The following is a 14,085-nucleotide window of genomic DNA, read 5'->3' on the forward strand; positions in this document are numbered from 1 at the left end:
CCCTGATCTCCTCACTACTAGCAGAATGTCCTCACCATTGGGCTGCTGCAGCCTAACCCTCTGTGCTTGATATCCTCCTGATTTATTAGTCCTGACTTGACAGACTGCCTACTTTTGACAGGACCTTGTTCTCTTCTTCCATCCACACACACTCCTTCCACCAAGGCAATAACTTAATGTCTAGGGAAGCCTAGCTGCTGGGTAGACCTCTGCATTTGATACCCCCCAGGCTGAGGAGGAACCTCTATCTTCCAAGGTAACTGTCTAAACCTTAAACTCAAATTTTGGAGTCTGCAGTTTCAGATTGAAAGCAAATCTAAATGATCAGAGAAAAGTTGCATTACATGTGAATTGCATTCCCCAATCTTACAGAAATCTGTATCATGATTTTTTCTCAATATTTAGTTTTCTTCAAGTGCATTCTTTATAATCATTGGCCATTTTTGTTGTAGGCATTTTAAAAAATTCTGTCAGTATAATATGTACTCCTATTTCTCTGGGTAGGACAAATGGAAAAGTTCATTAGTACTAGAAGAAGAATGCATTTTTTCTTTCTATTCTGTCTTTATTGTCAGAGTAATAGGTATTACAGAAGGAAGACAGTAATTTTCTATTGCAACTGGACAAAAAGAATGACTCCCCTGTTGCCCTTGAGTGGAGAACAAATACCTTTTACATCACTCTTTTTATTCACTGTAAACCACAAAGCTATAGAAGTCAGCTTGACCATATTTGACATTTCTCCTCAAGTTATTTGAGCTTTTCACTTAAGTCTACTTAATTATTTATCTGTATAATCAAATCTTCACAATCTCCCCAGAAGAAATAAATGACATGGTTTAGATATGCAAAGGATGTGCTTAGTTTCTGAGAAAGAACAAAGCCTTTACAAACTCCTCCTGAGAGAACATAACATTGGAGAAAGATCAAAGGAGAAAACCCAATCCAATATTATTAGATGGATTAAATTTTATGTGTAATCTTGCAGTGGTATTGCTCAAGTTTCAGCACCAGAAAGATTTTGTTCGAACATTCCCAAGAGAAAAAGAAAGCAACCAGCATGATTTGTTCACAATATGTTCCAAGGCCAGGAATGAACAGATCTGCGATTTGGAACTTTCTGTGTACTTCTCAGCACCCTTATCCTCCCAGTCTGAGAAAGAGGTCTAATGCTCATTTGGGGGAGGCAGACCTGCAGTCCTTAAGATGTGCTGCTTTAAGTTCTTCTCTAGTGATTTTTATGATGTGCTTTTGTTCCCACAGGGATTTGAAGGAATACTGTCTGTGAACCAGTGAGTTTCGTAGAGTTATCTGAGCATGTTCCCTCCTAACAATTCTGCATTCTTTATGGTCTTTAATGGGCTCAGTCACATTTCTTCATGTTTTTAGACGTGGGAGGAAGATTGTTGTTGCCTCGATATAATTCCCTCTCATTTCTACTCCTTTGTCAGCCCTTTTAGGGGAAGAGCATGTGCTACCCTCCAAGCCTTTCCTACCTGAGTAGTGCCTCCCACTTGAAACTTGTGCATTTCCAGATTCTTGCTGTAACTCAACCAGTGCATGTGAAGAATTTCTGCTTCATGAAACTGTTTTTCCTACTATTTTACTAAAAAATTAATATCCACTGAGTTTATAGAGCAATAATTGCTGTATCACAACCCTGTCATAATCTTCATATTTGCTCTGGTGAGTGTTTACAACAAGAATCATGAAAAAATTTTAAGTTGTGACAAGGGACACATTTATTTACTTCAAGCATATGTAAAATGTTTGTTTTCACTGTTGTGTCCCAGTTTGATACATACGGTTCTACATTATACATTGAAAGATAAATATGTCCCTGGGTTTTTTTAGCCTACATGTGGAAGGTTAATATCTGCAAAGCAAAGTGACAACAGAGGAGCAAAGCAGGGCCCTGGGGACATAAAGAAACATTGATTCAAAATGTAGAGCGTCTTCCTAAAAAATGTTTTTGTGGGACATAAAAGACTACATAACAAAAATAAAAGTAATAGGCATGTTTTTGGATGGACATCTGTGACAGAGATTATTTTCTTTGTTTCTGGGAGATTATAGCAAAAGCATATAATGTCTGCCGTAAGGCATTATCACATTTAATCACATTTCACAAGCTATTGTTTCTGCACAAAGCAGTGCTATTCTAGGATTGCAGGGTATTTGGGTATTTCTCAGAAAACTCTGAGATATTGTACTTGCTGAGAAGTGTATGTAATGTCTGGATTTGAAAACTTTGATATTCTTCACACAAAAGAACCATTAAATGTCATGAGGAAGTGCTAAAGGATGTTAATGTAGCTATGTGTGAGTCTTATGTCAAATAAAACATGCTCCCCTATTCTGGGGAAGCTGCAAACTGAAACACATTTTGAGCTGGGATACCCACAAAATGTGATAGAGATTTATGAGGAAAGCAGTTCAGAAATTAGAAAAAAATATGTCAATTCAGTTTGCAAAGTCATTGTAATGAAGTAATTATAATTAGCCTGTCAGTCTCCCTTGTTTTCATCTTGAAATATCATTCTCAGATGAGTGCATTAAAACATTGCTTCTGTTAGAACTACACAATTTAATGCTAAAGATACTCAGATAACAGCAAGTGGATTTGACCTTAAAGAACTTATTATTTCAATCTTCTTTTTATTACACAAGTAATCGGCCTGCGTAATTTCAGCTTAGCAAATCACTACACAAATATATAGTAGGTTTTCTACCTAAACAGAAATGTGTTTTGAATTTCTGAAAATGGGGCAGCATTTTCTTGATTAGGCTTAATGAAAAAATATAGAGAGTCACGTATGCCAGCTGAATTCCAACTCTGAATCTACAGAAATGTAAAGCAGTGTTTCATATATTTAATATGCAAAACATTACATTGATGTCACATCAAAACTATGCAAGCAACTATCCTGAAAAGTCATATGGTGGCCAAAAGACACAAAAGAATTCCATCTCTTTTTTTCTATACATGTCTTGGATTTTCCCTGCTTCTGCACTACTTCCATTGATCACTATTATTTTCTGTAGAAAGTGGTAAATTATCTTCTGAATTTTTTACCCATAAATTGGAGGATATAAACATTTTGTGTTGCTTACTCATATCAACTATGCCATCAAGCTTGAATATGGAGGTCCAAGACTCTCTGTGTCTCTCTGACACAGAAGGTATTCCCATCTGTAAGTACTCAAAAATTGTAAGTAAGCCAATTAAAAGTTCACAAGACTGGCGCAAAACAATTATGTAAACCCACTGCATTTTAGGTTGGTTTTCATTTGTAACTTTCAACTCTTTATGGAATACTCAAGTAATTATATATCAAGCTCTCGGAACCACGGAGGTCAGAGAGGAGAGGAGAGGAGAGGAGAGAAAACAGATGTTGAGTCAGAAGACTAAAGATACAGCTGGTGGTGGTAATTCAGCCCATGTGTGGGTTATAAGACTTGATGGGGTGAAGAGGCTTCTCTAAACATTTGCAGGAACACCCAGGGCAAGAACATCCAAAATGCCAATTCTTGGACACAGAATTAAATTTTGACCTTCAGTCATGGTGTAGAGTAAAAGAAAGAAACATCAGAAAATCTCACAAGAAAAGATAAAAATGAGCTATCCAGGACTCAGGGAGATGGTGATACGTATGAGACTGAAAAAGATGGCACAAGCAAGTCTAGGAACTAACCAAATGACCTGCAGTTCCTTACAAGATGCTCACAGCCACCAGAAGGTGATGCTATTCCACTTGTTCTTCATGAGAGAAGAACAATGTGACAAAAGTCCCAGTGACAAGGCAGAAACTCGAAATGAAGTTAAGAAATGGATAAAGAGATTTCTTGCTGACTAGCAGCACCCTGTGTGTTCTGGCTTCAATCTTGGGTCCTGTGTTCCTAACTGCTATTGGTAAATATCTTCAGAATGACAGATGATGTACTAAGACTTAAAACTCTGAGAAAACAAAACCAACAAAATGAAACTAAACCAAACATAAGCAAACAAACCCCACGACAAAACATCAAGAATTAGGAACCTTTTTCAGGTGACATTAGCACTGATGCTATCATCCCATGAGCACTCTGCTGTCCACAGAAAGATGGACCAGTAATTCTATGGACTGTTTATTAAGGACAGCATTTCCAGCTGAAAGGAAATGATTAAAAGGATGAACTGTGCCCTACAAGTGCCTCTTGTCTGCACTGCCAAGAGATTATTAACTCAGGTGTAGATGTCTGTATCTACCTCTGAGCTTGCTTTCCACTTAGAAGAACAGACACGTTCTTAACTAAGTATTTCTAAGACAGGCTTAATAGTACTGTTATGATTTTATCAGAATCACACAGCTCTGCCTGTTTTCTATTTAGTGAGAATTATTTTCTCTTGTTATTTGGTAGCAAGATAGATGTCTCATTGTCTATGCAAAATTCTCCATCTTCCTCATCTGTAGTGGAAGAACTAGGAAACTGATAGGATATTCAAACATGGTTTTCTTTGAGAAATTGTCAATGAATCATTTATTTTGTCAAGATGCTCTCCTGTGAAAATTTTTCACATATATATATATAATACTTTTATGAGACCAGGCACACAAAATTAATTTATCACTTTTGGTATTGGTACCTAGAAGAGATTTTTTTATTTAAATTTTACTTGCATCATTAAGTTTTCTCTGAAATAAACAGATGGCCTTAACATAATCTTCATTTGTTGTAAGCTTTTAAAATGAGAAATGAAAAGCAGTTGCTTTTTATACCAGATTCAACAAGTTAAATTGACAGATAAAAAGCTCTTCTTCAGACATACAGCATAAGCGATGGCTAGTACTGTTTAGTTTAAATTTCTTCTAGTTGAACTACTCCAAATCATATCATCTTAGATGATATGATACAAATGGTATTCTAAAAAAGAACACAGCATCCATTTCTTCCCACTGGAAATCATGGTGTCTAAATTGCTCAGGTTTCTATCAAAGCTGGGTTAGATTACTGTTTCTTTGAATTGACTTGCAGGAACAGGGTGGCAGGAACTGACCCCTGGCTGCTGAACGTACAGAGGGGAGAGTTGAGGACATTTAAACCCCAAAACTGCACCTGGTTGTTGACCTCCAAACTGACCATTCCTTTTCTGCTGCATATGTCTTTCAGTGGCTGTTGGGTAGCCTGATTCTTATTTTGCAAATGGAGGTATGTGACTCAGAGAAAAACCTTTCAATTAGTTATCAGGTAATGCAAGACTTCTCTGGAGTGCTCTGTTTTTATCTTTGTATTTTTTCAGGGAGGTCTGGTTGCTTCTCAGCCTTTGGCATTACCTTTATTTTGGTTATTGCTGTCTTTAACTATTGGGGGTTTTCCAGTCCAATTCTTTGTTGAATATGTGAATAAGGTGAATTTTATACATACAGTCATTAAATAAAATGATAGCTGGAATTCTTAGCACAGCACCACATTTTGAAGGAAAGAGAAATTGTACAAAGTATATTTTCCCTTTTCTACACTTTTTCCTGGTACTCTTCTCACTGGCGGGCATGCAAATTCTTCATGTCCTGCCACAAAACTCTGGCATATTCCACTATCCATTCCTGATTTCCATCATACTGAGTGTGCTCCAAGGGGACTATAACATAGTTTTGACTGCTTCACTTGATATTGATGCATTAACACATTTGTCAGTGTTATTTTTGAGAAGTGGGGGAGTCTTCTGCTCTATTCCCACCCTCCAATAAATCCAGATCTGCACCAAATCTGTCCCTCTCACTGTCCCTCCTCCCTAAAACAGCCTTCTGGAACCTAATGGCAAAGGACAGTTGCCTGATATGGAGATAGAAGGCTGGGGTTTTTTTTGTTTGTTTGTTTTACTACTTTGAATGCATTGTATAAGCTTTAAGAAGCTGGGATGCTAATCCACAGTAATCATCTGAACATTTCCATGCACCCATTTTGTTGATTGACTGAAAGACATTTATAATTGACTGAAATCCCTTGACAGCAAGGAGGTGCTTCATGTGAATACCAACTGATGTGTCTTCAGTGTACTCAAACAGCGCTGACTGTGTAACAGGAAAATGCATTAGCCGGAAGAAAGCAACCTTTGTTTTTCATGTAAAAATTCCTGGTATATTCACCTCCAATTTTCTGCCAGATTTGTATACATAGGAAAGTACATGTTGTCTATTCTGAGAGAAAAATAAGACAATTATTGAAGCCAACAAAACATAACGGTTAGGTAGCATTATCATATACAATAGTTGGGAGAAAGCAGGATAGGGAGAAGCTCAGGAGCATTTAGGCGGTGTAGAAAGCATGGGATTTGCTGTTCATGTACACAGCAGACACTGTTTGGGATATATGGTGTGGTACTTGGTGTGAAAGACATACACAGCAGTGCCTTGACATTTGTAGGCCTCAGAGATTCACCTCAAGAACTGAATCAGTCTATACTCAAATTGTAAATAAAAAATGTTGGTAATAATTTGTTGGTCCTTACCTATTAGCAACTGTCATCAAGCTTTCTGAACTGTAACACTAAAAAGAAAAAAGTAATCACTTTGGTGGAAAATACATTTGAGGATTAATTTTTACATTGTTTATTGCTATTCTAGATGTTGTCTTAGTCCCATTTAAAAGAATAAATTATTAATACTAAATCAGGACATTTTTACATTTTTACATCATCATTATCACACTCTTACTGTCCTTTCTTTAGGATATCTGTAGCCTAAGAGCTACAAGAAGGCTGCATTCTCTGAAGACCAGAGAAGTTAACTCCCCTAAAGAAAAGAAAAAACAACGCTGTTTCATGAATCATGGTAAGCAGAAGACAAATGAATTTGGCCTGCATTCTTGGAAGCTGACTGAAAATTTTAATTTTTTACATAAGATATAGGAAAGTACCACACAGAGCTGCTCTCACCTTCTCCTTTTTCAGACAAACTTCTGTAATCAAGTGGCCAGCAAATCAAGGCTAGTGTTTGGTATTGAATTCCAGAGGGAGGAACAGGAACTTTAATGAATTCAGTGGTTCCACATTATAGGGTGTGATGTGATTTCTTTCACCAGTACATCCCTCCTCATTTTTGTTTTTTACCCCACTGGAAGTCAAGGCTGGTCCTCTCTTTCCACTCATCCTTCCCTCTGCCTGAGGTTGGCCTCCATCGTGCTGACTCACTTGTTTATGCAGCCGTGCTCCAAAACCATTCCTTGAAATGACCTGGTTTAAGGAAAAAGAAAATGCCATCATCCCGCTTTTCACAAGGAAAAATCAAAAAGAATTCTTTCCCTGGCTCTCTCACATGATTTTTTTTCTTCTTTCCCCATGCCTATACCCAAAAAAGACATTCTAAGTGCTAAAAAGTGTTGGCTTTTCAGTGAGTTTCTTGAAGCAAAGTGACCAAGGCATATACAACAAATAATGAATAACACTGGATGGCAATTCATTTGGACAATTGCACATAAATACATTAAAGGAAATCACATAATTTCCGAGAGAGTTTGAGGCACAAAATATAAGGAAAATCCTTGTCTCAATAAAGAAATTGCTTATCCAGCTCTAGTAGTAACACATTTAAGAGATTAATTTCCTCTGCTGAAAGCTCTTCTGCAATAGTAGAGCTGTCTTTTTCCTCCCCTGTGAAATATGGAAATGAGCCTGCAAAGATTTGTGAAAATAAACAGCCTTCTTTGCCAAGGAAATGATAAGCTGAAACTGTCCTGGTTTTATATCTATACGGATTACAATCCATACCCTCCAGAAATCTATTGTTTGTTATCTTAAAGACATGTGAAGCAAGGTATTGTTCAAATGCATTGTTTAAATGGGACTTTTATTTGTTATGGCACTTTAAGGCTTCTTGAGGGACTTGTCTGTAAATTGCTACTGGCAAACCTTAAAAGATGGAAGGGAGAAATGTGTTATTTATTGAGTGTTGACTGTGTATCAAAAACATACTCTTCTCCTAGAGAGAGGCTTGGTTTATATTACGTGATATAATACAAGCACACAAATTTCCTGTAGAATGGCAAAAGGCTGCTCAACAAGGTGGCAAAGAGTAGGGTGCATGGTAGACATTCAATTTATAGTGGATAATCTCTAGAAAGTGTGGTGGAAAAATGTATATTAAAGAGGGATTTGAACCAGCAAAGGCATAAGGGGAAAAGCAGAAATATGGAGATGAGTAGAAGAAAAAGTCTCCACCGAGAGAACATTTTTCAGTTACCTGAAAGCTTCTTATTATTGAACTGGTTTTTAACAAGAAAAACCATTTCAGATTCTTTCAACACTCTGGCGAGTAGCTTGTGAGAAATACCTGTACTCCATGATTTACACATCTGTTACACTACTGAGCAAAGGGCCACATATTAAAAATTAATAGATTTGCATGGATCTGAATTTATTTGCATAAAATTAAAGGGGGAGGTTGTAGGTATACTGGCTTTGATCCACTCAGACTTCAAGTTTTGCAATGTTTTCAGAATTTCTCACTCTCCTTTGCATATATACCGTCTCATTAACACCTTGACCTTCACTCTTATCTTTATATAGTCAAAGAACAGTAGGGGGAAAAAAATGCAGTTAGAAAAAAAATTACCCATGGGAAAGTAGAGGTTCATCAGATGAGAGAAAAAACAAAAGATTTCTTGCATGTGAGAGATTTTAGTATTCTTATTTACTTATGTTCCATATAATACCAAATGTTGCCTCCTTTACTCTCTCACCAGTATTGTTCCTCTAAACCACATGGAATTTTATTTCAGTATTTCTATCACAATTACAGATTTTTGCTGCCCAGACACAGCACAGAGATGCTTTTTCTCATTCAGAAAAATCCCCCCAAATTTTTCTGAGCACACCTGTCCATTTACCAATACTTTTTCACAGTCCTTCTGGGAGCTAATGGTTTCAGGAAGACTTTATGGGCCACAGGAGTTCTGGAGTGCTCAGCCAAGGGTCAGGGTTGACATTTTAGGGACAGAAGAAAAAAGGAAGCCAGCTGTCCGTCAACAGTGAATTTTGGTATTGTTTCCAGAAAAAGGTAGAATGTTTGCCAGTCCAGGGTACCTCATCTGGTCCATATGGATGCAAAACATGGGAAATGCATTTTCTGTTAGGAAAACCTGCAGGCAGAGTAGGTCTGAAATGCACTTTTTGTATTGTGTCTGGTTTTAATGCTATTTCTTCTGTGGTATCATTTCCATGATAAATTCCTTACTAAAATATGCACACACGGTATCGTACGCGACAATTTTAAGAACCTTGTTTGTTTCCCAAATTTTGCTTGTGAGAAGTGTGAAAACAAAATAAATTTACAGTTCCAGGTACTACTTTTCACAATACAGAGTAGGTATAAATCTTTACATTAAAAATAAATGACAGAGAAGGGCTGAGTGTGCATTACAATCTGATTAGATTTTAGAATTAGAAAAGATGAAAAGGCAGTGCTTTTTCCTCTGCACTGTTTGTGCATAAACAGTGTCTACATCTCCTCAAGCTTTACATATTTTATGTTTAAACTGAGCATTTATTTAAGTCAAAAAGGTGAGAATCAGATGCTACTATGATAGGTTAGGGGTTCCAACCACATTGCAGATGTGAGAGCTCTTATGAAGTTTGGTGTCTTTCATGCTACAATATAGGAAAGATATAAAACTATTAGAAAGCATTTATAAGAGGGCTGCAAAGAAGCCTCTAGATGAAGGATCTAGAGGAGAAGCCAAACAAGGAGTGGCTGAGGTCACTTGCTCTGTTCAGCCTGGAGAAGAGGAGACTGAGAGGAGACCTCCTATTTGTCTGCAGCTTCCTCATGAGGGGAAACAGAGGGGCAGACACTGATCTCTTCTCTGTGGTGACCAGTGACAGGACTTGAGGAAATGGCCTGAAGCTGAGTCAAGCTGAATACTGGGGAAAGGTTCTTCACCCACAGGGTTGTTGGGCACTGGAACAGGCTCCCCAAAGAAGTGGTCATGGCATCAGCCTGTTCAACTATTTGGATAACACTCTCAGGCACATGGTGTGAATCTTGGGGATGTCCTGTGCAGGGCCAGGAGCTGGACTTCAGTGATCCTTTTGTGTCCCTCCCAGTTGAGGAGATTCTGCGATTCTGTGATTTGTTTGGTTATGTGACATGAATTATGTCAGGCTGGACAGTGCTCATGGCTGGAAGGGAAAGAGCTGTATCCAGCTGTCCTGCTACACTGATATCATGGTAAAGCCATGGCTGTGTTGAACTCAGCTTTCTTCCTCCCCTCTGCCTTCACAGAGTCTAATGAGCCCAGGACACCTCCAGCATGTCATCCAGCCAGAGGTACAGACCTCTGGGTCCTGCAGGGATTGTTACCATTAACCGCTGAGCAGTGGTACCATGATGAGCCTGGCATTACCTGCAGGTAGAGATGACAAGAAGGTGAGAAGCTGGGAAGGAGAAAGACCAGTCATCACTCTTCTACAACTCTGCTAAAGTGTCAAACTTTGTAGAGTTGCCCCTACAACACTGGTCTGGGTGACTCTTATTTTCCCTGGTGTTTCTGCCCTGCAGTCAGTGCTGATGTCCAGTGTGTTGCGTATGATGGCCAGATGTGCAGGAACCTGGACAAAGGAAGTAACTGACTCCAGGGGTGAGGATACTGTATACCAGTCAGACCACCAGCTGATTGGTACACTTAGTTCAGCCTTTCCTTGGCTGTTTTCATCTATAATAGTGGCCAAGCTAAGGAAAAGGACTGGGTTGGATGGAGAATATTTTCTTGTGAGGTTTTGAAATGTGTTATCATTCCAGCACATAAAGTTTGTGACTTGTAATATAACATTAATGAAAGTATGCCATAGAGTTTTGGGGGGTTGTTGTTGGTTTAGTTGGTTGCTTGCTTTTAATAAAACAGCCTATTCAGAGTACTTATTAGCTCATCTAATTTCTGAGAAAACCAGGTTCAAGCAACAGCTCTTCCAAGGCAAGAGCAGTGTCTCAAAAATATCTTCTTTCCTAGGAGTGCTATCCTGGCAAATCTGGGAAATTTCTTCTTTGTTCACTTGGAAAAATAGTGTAATGTGGGTAAACTACCTGAATTGGCCAGATGGCTTCAGATAGGAGGGAAGAAAACAGAAGATTCACAAATATTCCATGACTAAATATCATCTCCCTTTTTTTCACAGTCCCACTAATACAGAATTAATGTGAGATGTGGGAGGTTCCCATTGAATTTAATCCTTTTCTGGGAAGGATTTCACCCGTATCAGGACTGTGAGCAAATTTATTGTAGCATTTTCTGAACTAGAAAAATGTTCTTAATAAAGATATTTTGTTTTATATAAATAAAGCATGGCAGGAAGAATTAGAACAGAGGTTTTTCACCCTCTGGTAGAGTCTGGATGTCTTGCTCTCCCTTCTGTTATCTAAACCATAATATTCTTAGTTTGTTATTCTTCTTTCTTCCCTGCTACCTATTCATAATAGTTCTTGGACGGGTGGACTACAGGAGCACTGCTTTTTCTGGCCAGAAATATCTTCCCTGGAGGAGGACAACTTCCCTGGAGGAGTTTTTGTAAAAACTCCTCTAAGAGTGTCCCTAGAGGAACATAATGAGACACTTCATTTGTAACTAAGAAGCTCACACTTAGTAGGTAGTTCTGTCTGTTTTCAGTTATCTGTTGAAAATAACTCATAGAGTGTAAACAACATCCGCGTGTGCCCACGTGAAATACATCAGGGCTGTCACCTCAAAGGTGCAATTTTATTAGTTAAAATATGTGGAGTACTTGTTCACAAACTGGGCTATCATTAAGTGCCTAGATAATTACACTCTTGAGCACATCGATCACCTACATATAGAGTAAGCACCACCATCACATTGTTAAGACTTCCATTAACCTGAGTGAAATGAAAACACAATGTCTGTATGTCCTTTCTCCTTTGCATTTTTAGGGACAGTTATGATGCTGTGAGCCCATTCCAGCAGGGACAAAATAGCTCTGTTAGGATTTCTGGGTCAGCTCCCATTCATACATAATCAAAACTCTGATCTTACTCAAAAAGGTTTTGATTTTTCACAGATTAACTGAGAACCCGGTGAGGAGTTAATTAAGTGAGTTTGCTTTGAAAAAGTTTCTCTTATTCAGTTTCAGGGAGCATACTCATACAAGTTTTTTATCTCCCACTGCACTTCAGTTTATTTATCCAAAATTCCTAAACCAAGGAGAACAAACTTTTGCTTTGTTGGTTTCTAATCAATATTTTCTTTGCATCCCTGCAACCAATAGCACAGGGTGACAATGTCATATTCAAGATAAATGGGCTTTGGAAATGCACTTTTCCTGTATAATTGAAAACAGAGCCACACATTAAAAAAGCATTTATTTTTCAATGTTCTCTTGTACAGGGGAAATTTTCTGGCAGAATGAGTCTAGGTTTGTGCTTCAAGGGGTAAGAACCTTTCTGATCTCTCCCTACACATAGTACCCTTTCATCATGCTCTCTAGCAGAGTAATTTATTGCATTTTTCCAGTTCTCACAAAACAGAAAGTCCATAATTTTTTCTTTTCTTTGTTTTTTAAATATAATCAAAACCCATTATTTTAAAAATAATCTTTTACAAATAGTTAGAAAAACCTATTTCCAGAAATTAATTTTGATTTTTTTATTGCAAACCTTCATGACAGCAAAGAGGCTTAAATAATGGTTTTCATTCCTCTTTTTTACTATTTTTTATTTCATCTATTAGAACTGTTGCATTATTCATCTGTCTCACCTGACTTTAAGGTTGTTTTATTCTTTAATACTATCTATGTTTTACAGTAATAATAGCGCAATGATTTCTTGGAAAGTATTTTGCTCACATCACTGATTTGTATTATAGCTTACCTTGCCAAATAGTTCCAATATATTTTGACTTCAAGTCTCTGCATGTTTTATGTTCAAATATTGTGCAGGTATTAGTTTTACAGCTGAAAGTACTAGTTTAACAGTTAAAATTAGATTTTTCTGTTACTTACAGAATTTACTTAGACAAATTCATATTACTTCAAGTTATTCTATTAATTTCATAAATATTTTTTTTCAGGACAATGTGAACAACAAAACGGAATGTGCCTTGTAGAGTGTCTGCATGACCAGTATTCTAATCATGTCATGTGGTTTTCTGTTCCCTAAATGCATCCTTTGAACAGGTGAAGGCTGTAGACTGCACATCGGAGGATGATTCTTTCAAGGAAAGTGTTGGCAACTGCACAGAAAAGGAAATGTTCTTACACAAAAATTTTCAACCTTTTCCTTTCATTCATTGTGTAAACTTTACCTCCAACACTCAGCTTACACCTCTTATCATGCTGGACCACAGCTAAGGGAGAAGGTGATAGCTGAAAATCAAATCAGATAAAGAAAGAAGCAATTGCTTGGGTCAAAGAATCAGAGCTTCTGATTCTGTGCCTGCTGCCTTGGCTGAGCATCTTTTTTCTCTGTTCATTGTTCAGCTGGGAATCTTATTAATCTCACACAGTTTCTTTAAGTACACATAATGGCAATGGCAAAAAATTTGTTTTGGATTTTTGCAAAGAGCTGTGTTTGAGGTTACTGTTGATAACTGCTCAGATATCTGGTGCTTAACATATTATAGTATGATGGTGAGTACATCCTTAAAGTCCACAATTAGTCCAAATTAATTGCTAGTCTTTGGCTTTAATATCTCAATAATTACAGTCCTTTCTGGGTGTTAATAAATAGATAAGCTGTAAACATTGCTGGTAAAAATTCTAGAACTGGAGTATCCCAAATTTTAAAATCTCCATTTTAAAATTATCTGATAGTTTTTCCAGACATTACAGAAACAGGTCAGAACTTTGCAATTTTGTCACTTCATGTTGAGTAAGAAATTCCAGTTTCATCACCTGCTTCATGAGAATTACTGCAGAGGTTATCATGAATAAAGGAACATATTCTTAGGACCTCATATTTCAAATGAACATTAATCCGCTGATCCTTTACTGGTGAAAAAGCATTTATTGCACAAAAAAGGTGATATTTAACAAAGGGAACCCCTTTTTTTTTTTGACTCTGTAGTTCTTCCAGGAAGATGATTTTGAAGTGGGCAAAGGAA

General features: G+C 37.5%; 1 long non-coding RNA gene across 1 annotated transcript in view; it reads left to right on the plus strand.

Annotated features, from left to right (window-relative positions):
• LOC125322238 overlaps window positions 1–13,727 on the plus strand; it is a 127,390-nt gene extending 113,663 nt beyond the window's left edge. Inside the window, exons 3-7 of the long non-coding RNA XR_007201891.1 lie at window positions 5,017–5,190; window positions 6,710–6,812; window positions 10,260–10,403; window positions 12,373–12,416; window positions 13,160–13,727. This is a non-coding gene — a long non-coding RNA (uncharacterized LOC125322238). The remainder of the gene's footprint in view (window positions 1–5,016; window positions 5,191–6,709; window positions 6,813–10,259; window positions 10,404–12,372; window positions 12,417–13,159) is intronic.
• The last annotated feature ends 358 nt before the right edge of the window (window positions 13,728–14,085 follow it).

Source organism: Corvus hawaiiensis, chromosome 2, assembly GCF_020740725.1.
Source record: "Corvus hawaiiensis isolate bCorHaw1 chromosome 2, bCorHaw1.pri.cur, whole genome shotgun sequence".
Classification (NCBI taxonomy): domain Eukaryota; kingdom Metazoa; phylum Chordata; class Aves; order Passeriformes; family Corvidae; genus Corvus; species Corvus hawaiiensis.